The 18,170-nt window shown below is 37.7% G+C and overlaps 1 protein-coding gene across 3 annotated transcripts in view; it reads left to right on the forward strand.

Moving 5' to 3' along the window:
* The window catches only part of TEC (tec protein tyrosine kinase), a 142,616-nt gene that overhangs the window by 26,391 nt on the left and 98,055 nt on the right, over nucleotides 1-18,170 (forward strand). The window contains exon 1 of one of the 3 annotated variants that reach the window (XM_068542223.1): nucleotides 12,351-12,367. The exons of the other annotated variants lie outside the window; for them this stretch is intronic. The gene's annotated coding sequence lies outside the window, so the exon portion shown is untranslated. Of the gene's footprint in view, nucleotides 1-12,350; nucleotides 12,368-18,170 lie in introns of those variants that run through there. 3 annotated transcript variants of the gene reach the window in all.

Consider the following 18,170-nt stretch of genomic DNA (forward strand, 5'->3'; position numbering starts at 1 on the left):
GTCTTCTTTAATTTCTTCAACAACATTTTTTGGTTTTCAGTGCATAAGTCTCACACATCCTTGGTTAAATTTTGTTCATGTATTTTTTTTAATTTATTGAAGTGTAGTTGATTTACAATGTTGTGTTAATTTCTGCTGTACAGCAGAGTGATTCAGTTATACATATATATATTCTTTTTCATATTATTTTCCATTACATTTTATTACAGGATATTGGATATAGTTCCCTGTGCTATACAGTAGAACTTTGTTGTTTATCCATTCTATATGTAATATTTTGCATCTGCTAATCCCAAACTCCCAATCCATCTCCCCAACTCCCCTCCCCCTTGACAACCACAAGTCTGTTCTCTATGTCTGTGAGTCTGTTTCTGTTTCATAGATAAGTTCATTTGTGTCATATTTTAGATTCCACATATAAGTGATATCATATGGTATTTGTCTTTCTTTTTCTGACTTACTTCACTTAGTATGATAATCTCTATGTCCATCCATGTTGCCGCAAATGGCATTATTTCATTCTTTTTTTAATGGCTGAGTACTATTCCATTGTATATATATACCACATCTTCTTTATCCATTCATCTGTCGATGGACATTTAGGTTGTTTCCGTGTCTTAGCTATGATAAATAGTGCTGCTATTGTTCATGTATTTTTATTGTAAGGTGTCTCAATTTCTCACTGGATGTACACAAGGTATAAATTATAAACCAATAAAAATAAAAATTTTAATGTAGCTTGTCAGCTATCTAATGTAGCCAGACTTTTACTATAGAAGTCTGGGAGTAAGGACACTAGATTTCTAGTCTCAAAGGTATTATTATTGTTGTTGTTGTTATATTGGTTACATTCTCTTTGCTTTTATTTATTTATTTATAAAGAGGTACTTGCTACGGGACTCTTGCACATTTTAATTTCTTAGTGATTAATAGTAACACTATGAAAAATAAATTAAAATGATAACACTAGGATGAAACACTTACATGACTCTTAAGTGCCACGTACTCTTCTGAGTGCTTTATGTGTACGAACTCATTTAATGAAATGAAATACCGAGTGGGGGTGCAGTTTTTTTTTTTTTTTTAATTATTTACTTATTTTTGGCTGCGTTGGGTCTTCGTTGCTGCGCGCAGGCTTTCTCTAGTTGCAGCCAGCAGGAGCTACTCTTCGTTGCGGTGTGTGGGCTTCTCATTGTGGTGGCTTCTCTTGTTGCGGAGCATGGGGTCTAGGCACACGGGCTCAGTAGTTGTGACTCGCAGGCTCTAGAGCACAGGCTCAGTAGTTGTGGTGCACGAGCTTAGTTGCTCCGCAGCATGTGGGATCTTCCCGGACCAGGGCTTGAACCCGTATCCCGTGTTGGCAGGCGGATTCTTCTCAACTGCTGCGCCACCAGGGAAGCCCAGGGGTGCAGTTTTAAAAGTTAAAGGACTGTGTGATTGTGTGTTTGTGTGTGTGAAACCTTACCTTCTGAATGACATTGAAAAAAGGACTGTGTGATTGTGTGTTTGTGTGTGTGAAACCTTACCTTCTGAATGACATTGAAAAAAAACAACCCATAATTTTAGCCTAGAGTTCTTAAAAAATTGCTGTGGTGAGTAGTTAGTTTTTAAAAATTTAGATGCTGATAACAGTATTAATGAACAAAGAGAGAGAGGTAGTATTTGTCAACTCAGCTTTTTTGGACTCTGATATTTATATTATCAGTAGAGAGGTTTGGACCTAGTGATTTCTAATTATTGGAGTGCCTAGCTCTCATTTTCCGTAATCAAATAACCTGAATATGAATAACCTGGGTACACCCCTGTCCTCTGTGTGGCATTTGAGAAGGATGTTGCAGGGGAGGGCTCTTTAAGGCATTAAAGAGAAACCCCACTGGAGTGTAAGCTCCAAGAAGGCAGGGCCTGTGTTTTCCCTTGCACTGTTGTATCTCTGTCACAGCGCTTGGTATACAGTAGATTTTAAACAAACCTTATTTGGTTGAAAAATGAATGAACAAACAAACACAAGGCTGGAAAGGAATCATTTTGGATTTCGATTTCTTTTTGATAGTGGAAATAGCATTCTCTCCTTTGAGAGTATGTGTGCGTATTTGGATGGGAATGGGGGAGAGGAAGGATTACTGAAATAGAATATATTTAAATGAATAGAAGCTGTTTTTACTGTTTGTTTTTCTTCAAACTCACCTTGCATTTCATGAGGCTGAGCCCTTGCTCCACTATCTTCCTTGGGTGACAACTAACTCAGCCTTTACCCAGCTCAGACATCATCTTCTCTGATTATCTTTCCACCTCCTACCTCTGGGCAGAGCTGAAGCTTGTATCCATCTGTGGTGTAGCACTTATCACGTGGTTAATGACATCATTAGCTTCTGTCATATATGTCCTTTTTCCTAGGCTGTGGACACCTTACTGGATGTGTCTTATGCTTTATTTTGTGTCCCAGAACCTGATAAAATATCTGGCACTTAGCAGATGCTCAGTTAACAGTTGTTGAATGTGTAGATGTGTATCAGTTCAGAACAAAGGTATGGCAAAACCAACTGACAGGAAAGCCCGCTTTCCTGTTTGCTGTTTTTAAGAAACTTTACATGCATTTTTCTGATTTACGCCTCATGATACTCCTTTAAGGTTGGTATCGTTATCCTCATTTTATAGGTAAGGAAATAGTCTCAGAGGAGTTAAGTAACTTGCATGAAGTTATACAGCTAATAAATGGCAGAGCTAAGATTTAGAGCCAGGTCAGTCAGACTCAAAAGTTCAGGTTCCTGTAGGCAAAACATTCTCTGACATAAATCGTAGAAATGTTTTCTTAGGTTGTTCTCCCAAGGCAATAGAAATAAAAGCAAAAATAAACAAATGGGACCTAATCAAACTTATAAGCTTTTGCACAGCAAAAGAAACTGTAAACAAAATGAAAAGACAACCTATGGACTGGGAGAAAATATTTGCAAACAATGTGACCAACAAGGGTTTAATTTCCAAAATATACAAACAGCTTATACAATTCAGTAACAAAAACCAAACAACCCAATCAAAAAATGGGCAGAAGACCTAGACATTTCTCCAGAGAAGACATTCAGATGGCCCATAGACACATGAAAAGATGCTCAATATCACTAATCATCAGGGAAATGCAGGTCAAAACTACAATGAGGTATTACCTCACACTGTTCATAATGGCCATCATTAAAAAGCCCACAAACAATAAGTGCTGGAGAGGGTGTGGAGAAAAGGGAACCCTCCTACACTGTTGGTGGGAATGTAAATTGGTGAAGCCACTATGGAAAACAGCATGGAGGTTTCTTAAAAAACTAAAAATAGAGTTACCATATGATGCAGCAATCCCACTCCTGGGCATGTATCCGGAGAAAACCGTAATTCGAAAAGATACATGCACCCCAATGTTCATAGCAGCACTATTCACAATAGCCAAGACATGGAAGCAACCTAAATGTCCATTGACAGATGAGTGGATAAAGAAGATGTGGTACATATATACAATGGAATATTACTCAGCCATAAAAAAGAATGAAATAATGTCGTTTGCAGCAACATGATGGACCTAGAGATTATCATACTAAGTGAAATAAGTCAGACAGAGAAAGACAAATATCATATGATATGACTTATATGTGGAGTCTAAAATATGATACAAATGATCTTATTTATAAAACAAAAACAGACTCACAGACATAGAAGACATAGAAGACAAGCTTATGGTTACCAAAGGGGAAAGGGGGTGGGAGAGGGATAAATTAGGAGTTTGGGATTAGCAGATACAAACTACTATGTATAAAATAGATAAGCAACAAGATCCTACTATATAGTACAGGGAACTATATTCAATATCTTGTAATAACCTATAATGGAAAAGAATATGAAAAAGAATCTGTATATGTATAGCTGAATCACTTTCTTCTACACCTGAAACTAACACAACATTGTAAATCAACTATACTTCAATTAAAAAAAAAATAGTTCAGCTTCCTTCTACTAAATCATGCTGCTTAGCCAGAAGTTCTAACGTGAGCAGTTGGTGAAATAAGGTAACGGAGGGTGACATAGGGAAAGGAATCTTTAGTATAATGTTTAAAGAACCATTGTTTATGTCTTTTGCAGCTCTGTCAGGGAACATATTAAAATTTTGAGAGTTAACATGTCAAAAGGTATAGACCTGCCTTCTAGATGGTTGAATTTTCTGTGTTTAATACCGTAGTAATATAGGGAACAGGTGGGTTTCTACAATGTTGAGCTACATAGAATTTTAGGGCTAAAGACTACGTTAGAGCTCATCAGCTTCAGTGCATTAATCTTAGAGATGACATCATAGTGTCTCAGAGTTTGTGAGTTTTTGCTTTCCATTGCGTTGTCAGCTAAGGGCAGAGAAGGTTCTTCTATACCATGAGGCTCACTTTTACATGTTAACAAGAGATTCGGAATAGTGGCGGACAAAGACCTGTCACTTTGAAGAGATAGTACAGGAGAGCTTGGAGGAAACACCGTCAGTTCTCAACATCAGAGATGTGTGGGACTCTGGGTTGAGTAAACTCTGAGCTGCCAGCCCCGTCAGAAAAAAGAACCTCGTGCATAGGGCAGAATTAATCCTCAGGAACATTTCAGAGGAGAAAAAGATCCTGTTAGTTTTTTGTTGATTTATGGTTCAAAGACAAAGACCATGCTGATTTGAAATGCAGATGGATGTACTTTTGAAAAAGATTTTTCCTGCTGGTCTGTCCAGTGACAATAAGAGAAAATAAATATGGTGAGAGGGATGAAGTAGATGCTTCCGTTACCTTTGAGGTTTGGCTTCTGAAGTAAATACCATTGAGGCTTAAATAAAGGGAAATCATTAAGCCATCTAATACTTACTGCATACGTATTGTGTTTCAGGCAGTGTGCCAGTTGCTAGATCATGCCAAATATTATACTTTCTTTTGCTTGGTTTGTGTTAAGACAGAGTATTCAGAGGGGGAAAAATAGTTGGAAATATGCTTTTGAGAAATTGCTGTGGAACAGAATGGATATTTATATGTCTGTATAACATGTATACACACACATAGATATTAACTAATTTATTCTGTGTGGCTATCTAAATATCAGTATTCTTATTTATGTAAAGTTGATTTTTTACAATTTCACACAGCACTGGAAAAAGTTGGGCATCTATTTTATAGAATATTAAGTTTTCAAATGGAATTTTCAGACACACTGATATATGCAATCATCTGTTGGCAAAACATGATATTAAGATTTAATGCTTGGGGGACTTCTCTGGTGGCGCAGTGGTTAAGAATCTGCCTGCCAATGCAGGGGACACGGGTTCGAGCCCTGGTCTGGGAAGATCCCACATGCCACGGGGCAACGAAGCCCGTGCGCCAGAACTACTGAGCCTGCGCTCTAGAGCCCACGAGCCACAACTGCTGAGTCCGCGTGCCAAAACTACTGAAGCCCGCGCGCCTAGAGCCTGTGCTCCACAACAGGAGAAGCCACTGCAATGAGAAGCCTGCGCACCGCAGCGAAGAGTAGCCCCCGCTCTCTGCGACTAGAGAAAGCCTGCGCACAGCAACAAAGACCCAACACAGCCAAAAATGAATAAATAAATGAATAAATTAAAAAAAATAGAGATTTAATGCTTGGATATCACCCCCAAAGGAGAAGTGTCTAGAGTCAAAATCTTTGTATGGTTAGGGGATGCTTATGTGTGGGAAACATTTGTTTTGGAGAAGGTAGTTGAGTAAGTAATAGGATGATGGTGAAATGAAAGTTCTGTAAAATACTAGATTTGAATTCAAGCTGTTGACAAATTCTGGAAGTTTCATGAAACCATTTCTCAATTCTTTAACACCCAGAATGGCCTTGTTTCTTTCCAAAGATTTGTACCATGTGTATCGAATAAACGTTTTTCCCCATGCAAATGTATTTTTAATTCTATAATTGAATCCATATTGGCACATTATTCTAGTTAAAATTTATTTTAATTTCAGCCATGTACTTGGAATGCATTTCATATGTAAAGTGAAGAATATATGTAGTTAAAAGAGTCATTCTTCCGTAACTAAGGCTACTGCTTTTCTGTTTAAATTCTTTTCTACACTAACAAAATATGCAAAATTAAAACTCATAGCGGAGAGCCAGTATAAAACTTCTGAACATACAGATGGCCAACAAACACATTTGTCAACAGCTTGAATTGCAGAGATGCTCAACATCACTAATTATTAGAGAAGTGCAAATCAAAACCACAATGAGGTATCACCTCACACCGGTCAGAATGGCCGTCATGAAAAAATCTACAAACAGTAAATACTGGAGAGGGTGTGGAGAAAAGGGAACCCTCATGCATTGTTGGTGGGAATGTAAATTCATGCAGCCGCTGAGGAGAACAGTATGGAGAGTCCTTTAAAAACTAAAAATAGAACTACCGTTTGACCCAGCAATCCCACCACTGGGCATATACCCTGAGAAAAGCATAATTCAAAAAGACACATGCACCCCAATGTTCATTGCAGCACTATTTACAATAGGCAGGACATGGAAGCAACCTAAATGTCTATTAACAGAGGAATGGATAAAGATGTGGTACATATATACAATGGAATATTACTCAGCCATGAAAAGGAATGAAATTGGGTCATTTGTAGAGACATGCATGGACCTAGAGACTGCCATACAGAGTGAAGTAAGTCAGAAAGAGAAAAACGAATATCGTATATTAACGCATATATGTGGAATCTGAAAAAATTGGTATAGACGATCTTATTTACAAAGCAGAAATAGAGACACGGACGTAGAGAACAAATGTATGGATACCAAGGGGGAAAGGGGAGTGGGATGAATTGGGAGCTTGGGATTGACATATATACACTATTGATACTATGTATAAAATAGATAACTAATGAGAACCTACTACATAGCACAGGGAACTCTACTCCATGCTCGGTGGTGACCTAAATAAGAAGGAAATCCAAAAAAGAGGGGATATATGTATACATATAGCTGATTCACTTTATTGTACAGTATAAAGTAACACAGTATTGTAAAGCAGCTATACTCCAATAAAAAAAAATTCTGAAAATGACAGAGTGAACACATGCCATTTAAAAACTTTTATTTCCTTTTTATGATTCAGATTAAAATCAAGCAACTTTTAAGAAAGAAAATTTTCATATATATTATACATGGAAGTGATTATGCAGACCAGAATATTAACATCTACTTTTATTCATGTGTTGGTGTATCTCTAGCCATCTGTCAAAATTCTCTCTATATGTCATATCCGCATTGAAGTGGTCCACCATACTTCGAAGAGGGGTAATTGTTACCTCTTTAGTGATTACATGTTAGTGATTTTTAGGGGCTATTAGTGTTCCAGAACACTTTGTACATATCACTTTTATAGCCCTCAACAGATTGTACTGTAGCTCTTTGTTTTTAAGTCACTTTTCCCTATGCCACTCTAGAGCAGAGATCATACCTTGCTCATCTTTGTAACCACCTCAACGCCTCATGCATAGTTCCTCATACATCATGGCTATGCAATAAATGCCAGAATGAATGATTATGTATGAATGTCTGAAACTACTCCTCTGAACAGATTGGTTCATGAACTGAACATGGTGAAAAGATGGATGAGTGAAGAAATGAATGAGGAAACATTTAAGGGAAGGAAGAGAGTTGACAGGGATTAGAGATGAATGAAATGAGAATGAGGTGGTCAAGAATGATGTAGTATATTAATTATATGTCCCAGTTATCTACTGTTGTGTGACAAACTACCTTAAACTTACAGGCACACAACAACAACCATTTTATCACACTCATGGATTCTGTAGTCTAAGAATTGGACAGGGCACAGTGGGAATGTCTAGTCCACAATATCTGTGCTCTTGGAAAACTTGCTACCTGGGAGCAACTTGGACAATTAAGGGCTGGAATCATCTGAGAGTTTTCTCAGTCATATATCTGTCTCCTGGGCTGGGATGATTTGAAGGCTGGGCTCAGCAGGAATTCTACACTAGAACACCTATATGTGGCTTCTGCATTTGGCAGGAGCTTCTCTCAGTATGGTGGCTAGGTTCCAAGAAGGACTGTTCCAAGAATGAGAAGTCCGAAAGAACAAGGCAGGAGCTACTTGGCCTTTTCTGGCTTAGCCTCAGAGATTACATAGTATCCCTTCTGCTGTACTATATTAGTTGAAGGAATCAAAATCCCACTCAGATTCAAGGGGAGGAGTGTCAGTGAATTTGCATCTGTTTTAAAAAAGAGCAGCATTACATATCATAGATGGTCCAGATAATGATGATGATGGGTAGAGCAAAGAACAGGGAAGTACATTGTCAGTTTACTTCATTAGGGATAGGGTATATGAAAAAGGCCCAGTTCCATTCTTTGGTGTGTAGCTCTCCAGTTTTCCCGACACCGTTTATTGAAGAGGCTGTCTTTTCCCCCATTGTATATTCTTGCCTCTTTTGTTGTAGCTTAATTGACTGTATGAGCATAGGTTTATCTGGGGGCTCTCTATTCTGTTCCACTGATTGCAGTGCCATACAGTTTTGATTACCATAAGTTTGTAGTATAGTTTGAAATCAGGGAATGTTATGCCTCCAGCTTTGTTCTTCTCTCTTAAAATTGTTTTGGCTATTTGGGGTCATTTGTGGTTCCATACAAATTTTAGGATTATTTGTTTTAGTTCTGTGAAAAATGCCATTGGTATTTTGATAGGGATTACATTGAATCTATAGATTGCTTTGGGTAGTATGGGCATCTAAATGGTATTGATTCTTCCAATCCATGAGCATGGTATATCTTTCCATTTATTTGTGTTGTCTTCAGTTTCTTTCCTCAATGTCTTATAGTTTTCAGAGTATAGGTCTTTCATCTCATTGGTTAAATTTATTCCAGTTGTAAATGGGATTGTTTGCTTCATTTCTCTTTCTGATGGTTAGTATATTAGTATATAGATAGATAGATATAGATAGATATTAGTATATAGAAATGTAGCAGATTTATGTATATTACTTTTCTTATACCATATTCAAAAATAAACTCAAAATGGATTAAAGACTTGAATGTAAAACCTGAAACTGTAAAACTCCTAGAACATATAGGCAGTAATCTCTTTGACATCAGTCTTAGTAATATTTTTTTGGATATGTTGCTAGGGCAACAAAAGCAAAAATAAAGAAATGGGACTACATCAAACTAAGCCTTTGCACAGCAAAGGAAACAACCAACAAAACAAAAAGACAACCCACTGAATGGGAGAAGATATTTGCAAATGATATATTTGATAAGGGGTTAATATCCAAAGAACTCCTACAACTCGATATCAAAAAACAAACAAACAGCCTGATTAAAATATGGGCAGAGGATCTGAATAAACGTTTTTCCAAAGAAGACATAAAACAGACATAGGAAAAGATGCTTGATACCACTAATCACCAGGGAAATGCAAATCAAATTGTATACAATGAGGTATCACCTCACACCTGTTAGACTGGCTATTGCCAAAAAGACAAGAAACAACAAATGTTGTCAAGGATGTGGAGGAAAGGGAACCCTTGTGCCCTGTTTGTGGAAATGTAAATTGGTGCAGTATAGAACACTATATGGAGGTTCCTCAAAAATTAAAAATAGAACTACCATATGATCCAGCAATTCCACTTATGGATATTTATCTGAAGAGAATGAAAACACTAACTCGAAAAGATATATACCCCTCTGTGTTCATTGCAGTATTATTTACAATAGCCAAGATATGCAAGCAACTTAAGTGTTCATCGATAGATGAATGGATAAAGAAGGTGTGGTATATATGTGCAATGGAATACTATTGGCCGTAAAAAAGAATGAAATCTTGCCATTTGCAGCAACAGGGATGGACCTGGAGGGTATTATGAAATAAGTCAGACAGAGAAAAATAAGTGAAATAAATCAGACAGGGAAAAACAAATGCTATATGATTTTACTTATATGTGGAATCTAAAAAACAAAACAAATAGACAAACAAAAACAAAACAGAAATAGACTCATAGATACAGAGAACAAACTGGTGGTTGCCAGAGGGGAGGTGGGTGGGAGGATGGATAAAATAGGTGAAGGGGATTAAGAGGTACAGTCTTCCAGCTATAAAGCAAATAAGACATGGGGAAGTAACATGCAGCGTAAGGAATATAGTTAGTAATACTGTAATAACTTTGCTGACAGATAGTAACTAGACTTTTGTGGTAATCATTTCATAGTGTATAAAAATATTGAATCACTGTGTTGTACACCTGAAACTAATATAATATTGTGTGCTAATTATAATCCCATAAAAAAAGGTCACTGGACATCTTCCACAGTAATTAGATCATGGCTTATATTCATACTTTTTAAAAGTAAATTTATTTATTTTATTTTATTTATTTTTGGCCACATTGGGTCCTCGTTGCTGCACGTGGGCTTTCTCTAGTTGTGGTGAGTGGGGGCTACTCTTCGTTGCGGTGCGCAGGCTTCTCATTGTGGTGTTTTCTCTTGTTGCGGAGCATGGGCTCTGGGCATGCAGGCTTCAGTAGTTGTGGTGCACGGGCTCAGTAGCTGTGGCCCGCAGGCTTTAGAGCTCAGGCTCAGTAGTTGTGGTGCACGGGTTTAATTGCTCCGCGGCATGTGGGATCTTCCCGGACCAGGGCTCGAACCCGTGTCCCCTGCATTGGCAGGTGGATTCTTACCCACTGTGCCACCAGGGAAGCCCCCATGATACTTTTTGAATGTAGTTTACAATTTTTATTTGTTACAAGTGATGTATGAGAATGTTTAGTATTTTTATCAGTGTATTTTTATCCTTTTAGAGATCAGGTATGTAACAGCTGGCATTTCAGTTCTGGAAATTTTTCATTAACTGAGCCTCACAAGTCTTAGAAGTAAGGGTAAATAATTCTCTGGTCTAATTTGCCATCTTGTTTTAGTATGCTCTGTAGTTTCAGTTGTGATGCTTACCTTTGGTGAGCTTTCTAATGATTCTTTTACAAAAAGGCTGCAATTTGGATATACTCACTTTACCTGACTGCCCACTATTCTTTGGTACTTTGTTAACCTGTACAGAATTTTCTTTTTATTGTGCTTTAGGCTTGAAAAGCTAACTTCTGCTTTCGTGAAATTTGAACAGGGGAAAGGAAAGGAAATAGAGGGAAGAAGAGGAGTTATAACAAGGACAAATGTTGCATAGACTGTGGTTTTATTTTTGGCCCCGGAAACCACATATTCCTGTTTGTTGGGGAAGAAATGGTATCACATTACCTTATCATGAGGTTCTGCTGACTCAGGGAATCATTGGGATCATTGGAAGAGCTTCCGTGATGAGCTGGGTAGCGTGGTAATAATATCCTGGAGGAAGGAGGGCCCACCCACCTTTTTCTACTTTTATTTGGCTGCCTTGGTTCTTTTTTTCCCCCTCTCTCCCTTCTCTTCCTCCTTTCATCTTTTTCTATTCTCTTTCTTACCAGTTCCAAAGGGTTAGATGACAGGGACATGGAAAACCATGCTATTCCCTTAAACATATTTCAAAAGTTTTTATTATGGAAAATTTCAAACACAGACAAAAATAAAGTATAATGGACTCTTCCTGTGTGCCTCACCCAGCTTCAACAGTTATCAACTCATGAACAATTTTATTTTGTCTGTGCTCCCATATCCCCCTTACCAGGTTATAAAGCAAATCACAGACATTATTTTATCTGTAAATTTTTCAGTATGTATCTCTAAAAGATAAGAACTCTTAAAAGTACAATCACAATACCGTCATCGCACCAAAAAACTCCAGAACAACCTAACACTATTTTGTTATCATCAAATAAATCTTACCACAAACTTAAATATCACCAATATACAGTTAGTATTCAAGTTGCCACAGTTGTCTCACACATTCAACTGTCTCGTAAGACTTTTAAAGTCTATTGGTTCCTCCTCAACCTCACTGTTTTTGTTCTTGAAATTTTTGTTAAAGGAGCTTGCTCATTCTGTAAAAAAACTGAATGCTATAATGACTTGGGTTCTTCATTCCTATTTTGAAAACAATAGGAAAATAATATGTTGACATAGATGAATGTTTCATATTAAAAACAATTCAGATTAATGTAATAAAGGAACACATTTTGGTGTTATTTTATATATAATTTCCAAATTACTTTTATTTTTTTTCTAATAAAAGTAGCTGAAAATCACTTTACCTACTTGAGAAACTTGTTATTCATGCCTTATTTTCACTGGTTGTTTCCTTCTGAATTAGCAAGAAGCAGAAAGAGAAATATTTGCTGTGTATCAGAAATTCCTTCATGGGAGGAGAATTAATGCCAGAATGTTGTCAAAGTGAATCCACTTACATTTCATAGTAAGTAGTAAAAAACAAAACAAAACAGAACAAAACCAAAAAAACCCAAAAAACAAAAGAACACAAACCCTTATGATTCAGACTTTATCATGAAAAATAAAGTGAAAATGTTTATTTTATCTCATATATGGCACCATTTAGATTATAATTGTTAACTCTTAGAACAAAGATGGAATCAAATATTAGTTGTTTTCTTGAGATTATTTTTCTGATGAAAATGCATGATAAAAAGTTGTGACTGCCTTTACGTTTAAATTAGTCAGCACAGATCTAAAGAGGGCCATTTTTTTCGAAAGCGTTAGAAAGCTTTATCAGTTTTTGCAAGAGTGTATCCATGAGGTAGAATAAAGATTAAGTCACTGTCACAAAGAAACCATCATATGTCATTTCTAAAATAAGATAGAAGTGTGTTAACCTCTCAAAGTAGGGTACCAAGTCTAGGCTGATAGGGCAGCTCTGCTCCATGAAGTCATTCAAGGACTAGGTTCCAAGAGACTAACACACCATGTAGAGCAATTATACTCCAATAAAGATGTTAAAAAAAAAAAACAAAAAACTAGGTTCCATCTTGTTCCTCCCTTGCTCTTGTCTACAGTAATGTCTTGAATGTATAAAGTTGAGTCTGCCATGTGTACTTTCCAGCTGGTGGGGAGGTGAAAAATGCCCTAAATCTGGGGAGAGTAGCTTGTCTTTAAGTTGAAGTTGGCCCACGCATCACTTCTGCACACATCCGCTTGGCTTGACCTTAGATGGCCACATCTCACTGCCAAGAAGTCTGGGAAGTATCATCTCTAGCCCATACGTCCAGGAAGAAGGGAAGAATGGATGAGGGTAGGGGGTTACGAGTGGGCAAGGGAGCAAAAAGCAGTCGGCTTCAGTGTACTTTAGTAATTTAAGTGTAAGTCATTCTTGACACTTGTTGTGTTATTTTATTTTATTTTTACTAGCTAACTAACTGCAAGATCCTCATTTGCCAGTGGCATTGAGTGTGATGGGAGCAATTCTCCAACATTATTCTCATTATTGACTTTTTGAAAACCCTCATCTTTTGAGTATTTGAAGTTGTTGACTGTTGCATTCCCTTATTCAGTGAGAGAAGCAAAACCTAGTACTAGATGTGGAAAGAATATTTGATTGGGACCTATGTGGTTAATTGATCAGTGAGTAATTTTTATGACAACTCTTGCTTCTCTCTAGAATCACTTAACTATGAATCACCTATAGAGTAAATATATTTCTTGATGCTTTGAGGTATAGTAAGCATATAGGATGGGGGTCCCCGGAGGAAGAGAACCCAGCCATTTTAGGCCTAAGCCATTTTGTGATCTAAGCCCGGCCACAATGCTTGCCCTTGCAGAAGAATAGGTCTCAGTACTAGTTAATGATTTTAAGGGAGCAAAAGAAGGTAAAAACAAACAGCTGTTACCAGGCCAGGGAGATAACTTAACCATAATACATCAGTTTACTATTTCAACGGTAAGGATTAGCCTGAAGCACGTACTTGAGCTGTTTTTTGCAGAACGCACACCCTCTTGAGGGCTCAACCACCAGATCAACTGGAACCTAAGGAATGATGATTTCGACCTTTGCTGACCCTTCTGACTTCAGTCAACTAGTGCCTGGACTCTGTCAGCCTTTCCCCAATATATGCTGAATTCTCTTTGTTTCAGCCCCAATCTTGCTGTCTGGGGAGACACCGCTTTGGGAAATATCCCTGTTGTCCTCTTTACTTGCTGCCAGAAATAAATCCTTCCTTCTGCTCTTTGGTTTGGTTCTGTCTTTTGGCTCGATACCCACCAAGAGGCAAGTCCAGTTTTCGGGTAACAGTATTACACATGGTTTCTTTTCTCCATCCATTGTTCTTTTTCTCTCTCTTGCTTTTCTCTTCCTCTTTATCAGCCAGGAGGCCCTCAACCACAGTCATAGCCAAGGACCACAGTGGGGACCTTCATTGTGAAACCCAAACTTGTCTTAAAGAGCACATGTTAAATAAATGCATGTACCTGTATTATATGGACAATAAGAAACAGCTATCCTTAGTGCAGCACTGCTCAGTCTATTTCCAGGTTCACTTGCCCCCCAGTACAACACTGTAATCACCCACCATTTGGCAGTGGGCTGGATGGGGGACTACATTACCAGGAAAGATGAGATAAGTCAGCTGGCCTCTGTAACTTTTGCCTTTTGACCTTTTGAGTCTTCTCTTATCTAGACCTAGGTTCAATAGGTCACCAGACAAGGCTACTCGAAACTTTGTAGCCTGCTACAATATCAGTTGGTTGAAAGAAGGCACAGTCAAGATTTTAATACAGGTTATCCCTGGGTGCCTTTGTTTCATAGGCAAGGAAGACCTGAGGGCTAAAGTGTTACTTTCTTCTAGAGCTACAAAGCTGCCTGATCCTGGAATAGCTCCAATTCATGATAAGTAGAGAGCCTAGAATGTACCCTTTATTCTGATTGAAGTCAGCCTAGCATTTTTTTCTTCTTTGCTTGTGTTTCTGCTACTCAATTCCCCTTTTACAAAATAAAATTGGGGCTTAAGCTGAGAGTATACATTGCAGAAGAGAGCATGGTAAGATTTGTTCCTATATAGTAGCTACCCATTTTAAGTACTTTTGAATTGAAATATAATCTACAGATACTGTTGGCAGGCACACATTTGATTTCTCGGGTAAATGTCAGCCTGATGTTTATTCATGCTAGATTTCTTAAAATTGCAAACAGGCACTAACTTTGTTGTAAACCTATGACAAGATGTGTAATAGGCAATGTGTTCTGATGTATAAATTCCAAAATTGAGGGCTTTAACTAAACTCTACTAATCTTAGGGCATTAACAAGTATTAGATTGAATTAGATAGTATTGCTGATTTTGTAGGTAAAATATTGCCGAACATTGGCAATTTCATATGGCTTAACCTAGTAAGGTGAGAATTTCAACAACCTTAAATCACTCTTTGCTCCTTCCTGTAAGGAGTTCATCCTTTTTCTACCCTGATAACTAGGCTGTTTGTTTCTTATTTACTATACCGCTTACCATCCTATCATTTGGTAACTCACAGTCACCTCTGTTCCCTTGATTAAAAATGTTATGAAAAGGTGTATAGAGTAGGCTGGGTAGCCTTAGTAGCCATTTAAAAAAATATATATATATATAAAATATATATATTTTCAGGCAGAATTTTTTATGATGAAAAAGAGTTTTTAGATCTTTTGGCTAAAATTGCTAGACCATGAAACTGAGATCCATTAGTCTGGTACTCTGATTTGCAACACTGGGCAGAGAATGTAACCTCTTGGTGGTTTGGGTTTCTCATTGGTGAAACAGTGTTCATTACCTGAACAGTGTCCGTTACCTACTTCAGAATATTGATGTTCAAGATAAGCAACAAGAATTTGCTGGGTAGCACAGGGAACTATATTCAATCTCTTGTAATAACCTACAGTGGAAAATAATCTGAAAAAATATACCTGAATTACTTTGCTGTGTACCTGAAACTAACACAATATTGTAAATCAACTATACTTCAATAAAAAAAAAGAATGTTGGTGTTCAAAGACTGTGTTAAGTCTTTCAAACTTTTAACAATTAGCAGTCAGAGTAAAGAAAAGAGTGTTCTTTTTTAAAAGAAATATGTTTATTTATTTATTTATTTTTGGCTGTGTTGGGTCTTCGTTTCTGTGCGAGGGCTTTCTCTAGTTGTGGCAAGCGGGGGCCACTCTTCATCGCAGTGCGCGGGCCTCTCACTGTCACGGCCTCTCTTGTTGTGGAGCACAGGCTCCAGACGCATAGGCTCAGTAGTTGTGGCTCACGGGCCTAGTTGCTCCACGGCATGTGGGATCTTCCCAGACCAGGGCTCGAACCTGTGTCCCCTGCATTGGCAGGCAGATTCTCAACCACTGTGCCACCAGGGAAGCCCTTTTTTTTAAAAAATAAATTTAATTATTTATTTATTTTTGGCTGCGTTGGGTCTTCGTTGCTGTGTTTGGGCCTTCTCTAGTTGCGGTGAGCGGGACTACTCTTCGTTGCGGTGCGTGGGCTTCTCATTGTGGTGGCTTCTCTTTGTTGTGGAGCACAGGCTCTAGGTGCACGGTCTTCGGTAGTTGTGGCACTCTAGAGCGCAGGCTCAGTAGTTGTGGCACATGGGCTTAGTTGCTCCACAGCATGTGGGATCTTCCCGGACCAGGGCTCGAACCCGTGTCCCCTGCATTGGCAGGCGGATTCTTAACCACTGCGCCACCAGGGAAGTCCCAAGAAAAGAGTGTTCTTGTGTTCACCTTCAAGGAGACACAGAGGAAAGGGGCTTAACTTGCAGCTCCGAGTTTTATTTTAAAAAGATATTTGTAACCCAGAGTTGGTTCCTTTGTGATTCTTATTTCTGAATGGGTCAGTTCTTTTCGGTGTGGAAAATGGCTGGGAGAGTGAGCTGGAGGACTCTGAAATTTTGTTTCATCTTCGTTTTCTACTTTAGAGCATCAAACCTATTATTTCTCCAGTTTAAAAAAAAAATTAATTAATTATGTATGTATGTATTTTTATTGAAGTATTGTTGATTTACAATGTTTTTATAAATCTGCTGTCTCCAGTTTTTAAAAAAAATTAATTAGAGAGACTGTCTCCAGTTTTTTAAAAGAGACTGTCTCCAGAGAGACTGTCTCCAGTTTTTTAAAAAAATTAATTATGTGTGTATGTATGTATTTTTATTGAAGTATTGTTGATTTACAATGTTGTGTTAGTTTCAGATGTACAGCAAAATGATTCAGTTATACATGCTTATATATATGTATTTTTTCAGAGTCTTTTCCCTTATAGGTTATTACAAAATATTGAGTCTAGTTCCCTGTGCTGTACAGTACGTCCTTGTTAGTTATCTATTTTATTTATAGTAGTGTGTATATGTTAATCCCAAACTCCTAATTTATCCCCACCACCTTTCCCCTTTGGTAACCATAAGTCTGTTTTCTATGTCTATGGGTCTATTACTGTTTGAATATAAATTCATTTGCTCTCTTCAGTTTTTGGTATTGAGAGGTTGGTGTCCCTCTTAATGATGCCTTGGAAGTCATAGAGTATCTGTTGAAATCTGGAGATTAAGTCGAATTGCTTTTAGCAATCTGCCTAAATAGGAGGCTGAAAATGGCACATCATTATGCTGTTTCCTTCAGTTCCCCCTTCCCTTCCACTGGAGAGGCTGTATGTGTAGTGGGTAATAGTGCAGGCTCTGTGGTTAGAATGTGCCTGTATATTAAAATCTGGCTCTTATTCTTACCCTGTGTCTAGGTAGTAGTACCTACTTTAGAAGTTTTGTTGAATTAAATGCTTTGCTACATCTAAAGTGCTTATTGCTAGAACAGTGCCAACACATAGCAAAATAGTAAAAGCTTGGTAATGATAATTTTTATTATTTCTCTGTATAAATAGTAACTCTATAGGGATACTTCCTGATTCTCCTATGGTTGCTTATCCCTCTGGTTTTCATTGATCTTATCAAAAGGTCATTGGATTGATCTTTCAGGACAATGATGTCTACTATAAGGGAAATCTACTCAGCCTCCTCCCCTATTTTGGTCTACTTTTCACAGTATTTGGCAAATATGTGTTTCATAGTTTGTAGCTTGGGGTTCATGGCCATCTTTTTGTTCACTGGACTGTGGAATTATCTTCCTCTCTGATTTTAATGTTTTATTGCTTGCATAGAGTCTTAGGGAAGGAGAACAGAGAACATACACCTTTCCACTGCCATCTTCCAATAATTTTCTGATTGCCAGAGGCAACCACTTTTATTTTTAAAAAAACATGTTAG

Source organism: Eschrichtius robustus, chromosome 4 (assembly GCF_028021215.1).
Source record: "Eschrichtius robustus isolate mEscRob2 chromosome 4, mEscRob2.pri, whole genome shotgun sequence".
Classification (NCBI taxonomy): Eukaryota; Metazoa; Chordata; class Mammalia; order Artiodactyla; family Eschrichtiidae; genus Eschrichtius; species Eschrichtius robustus.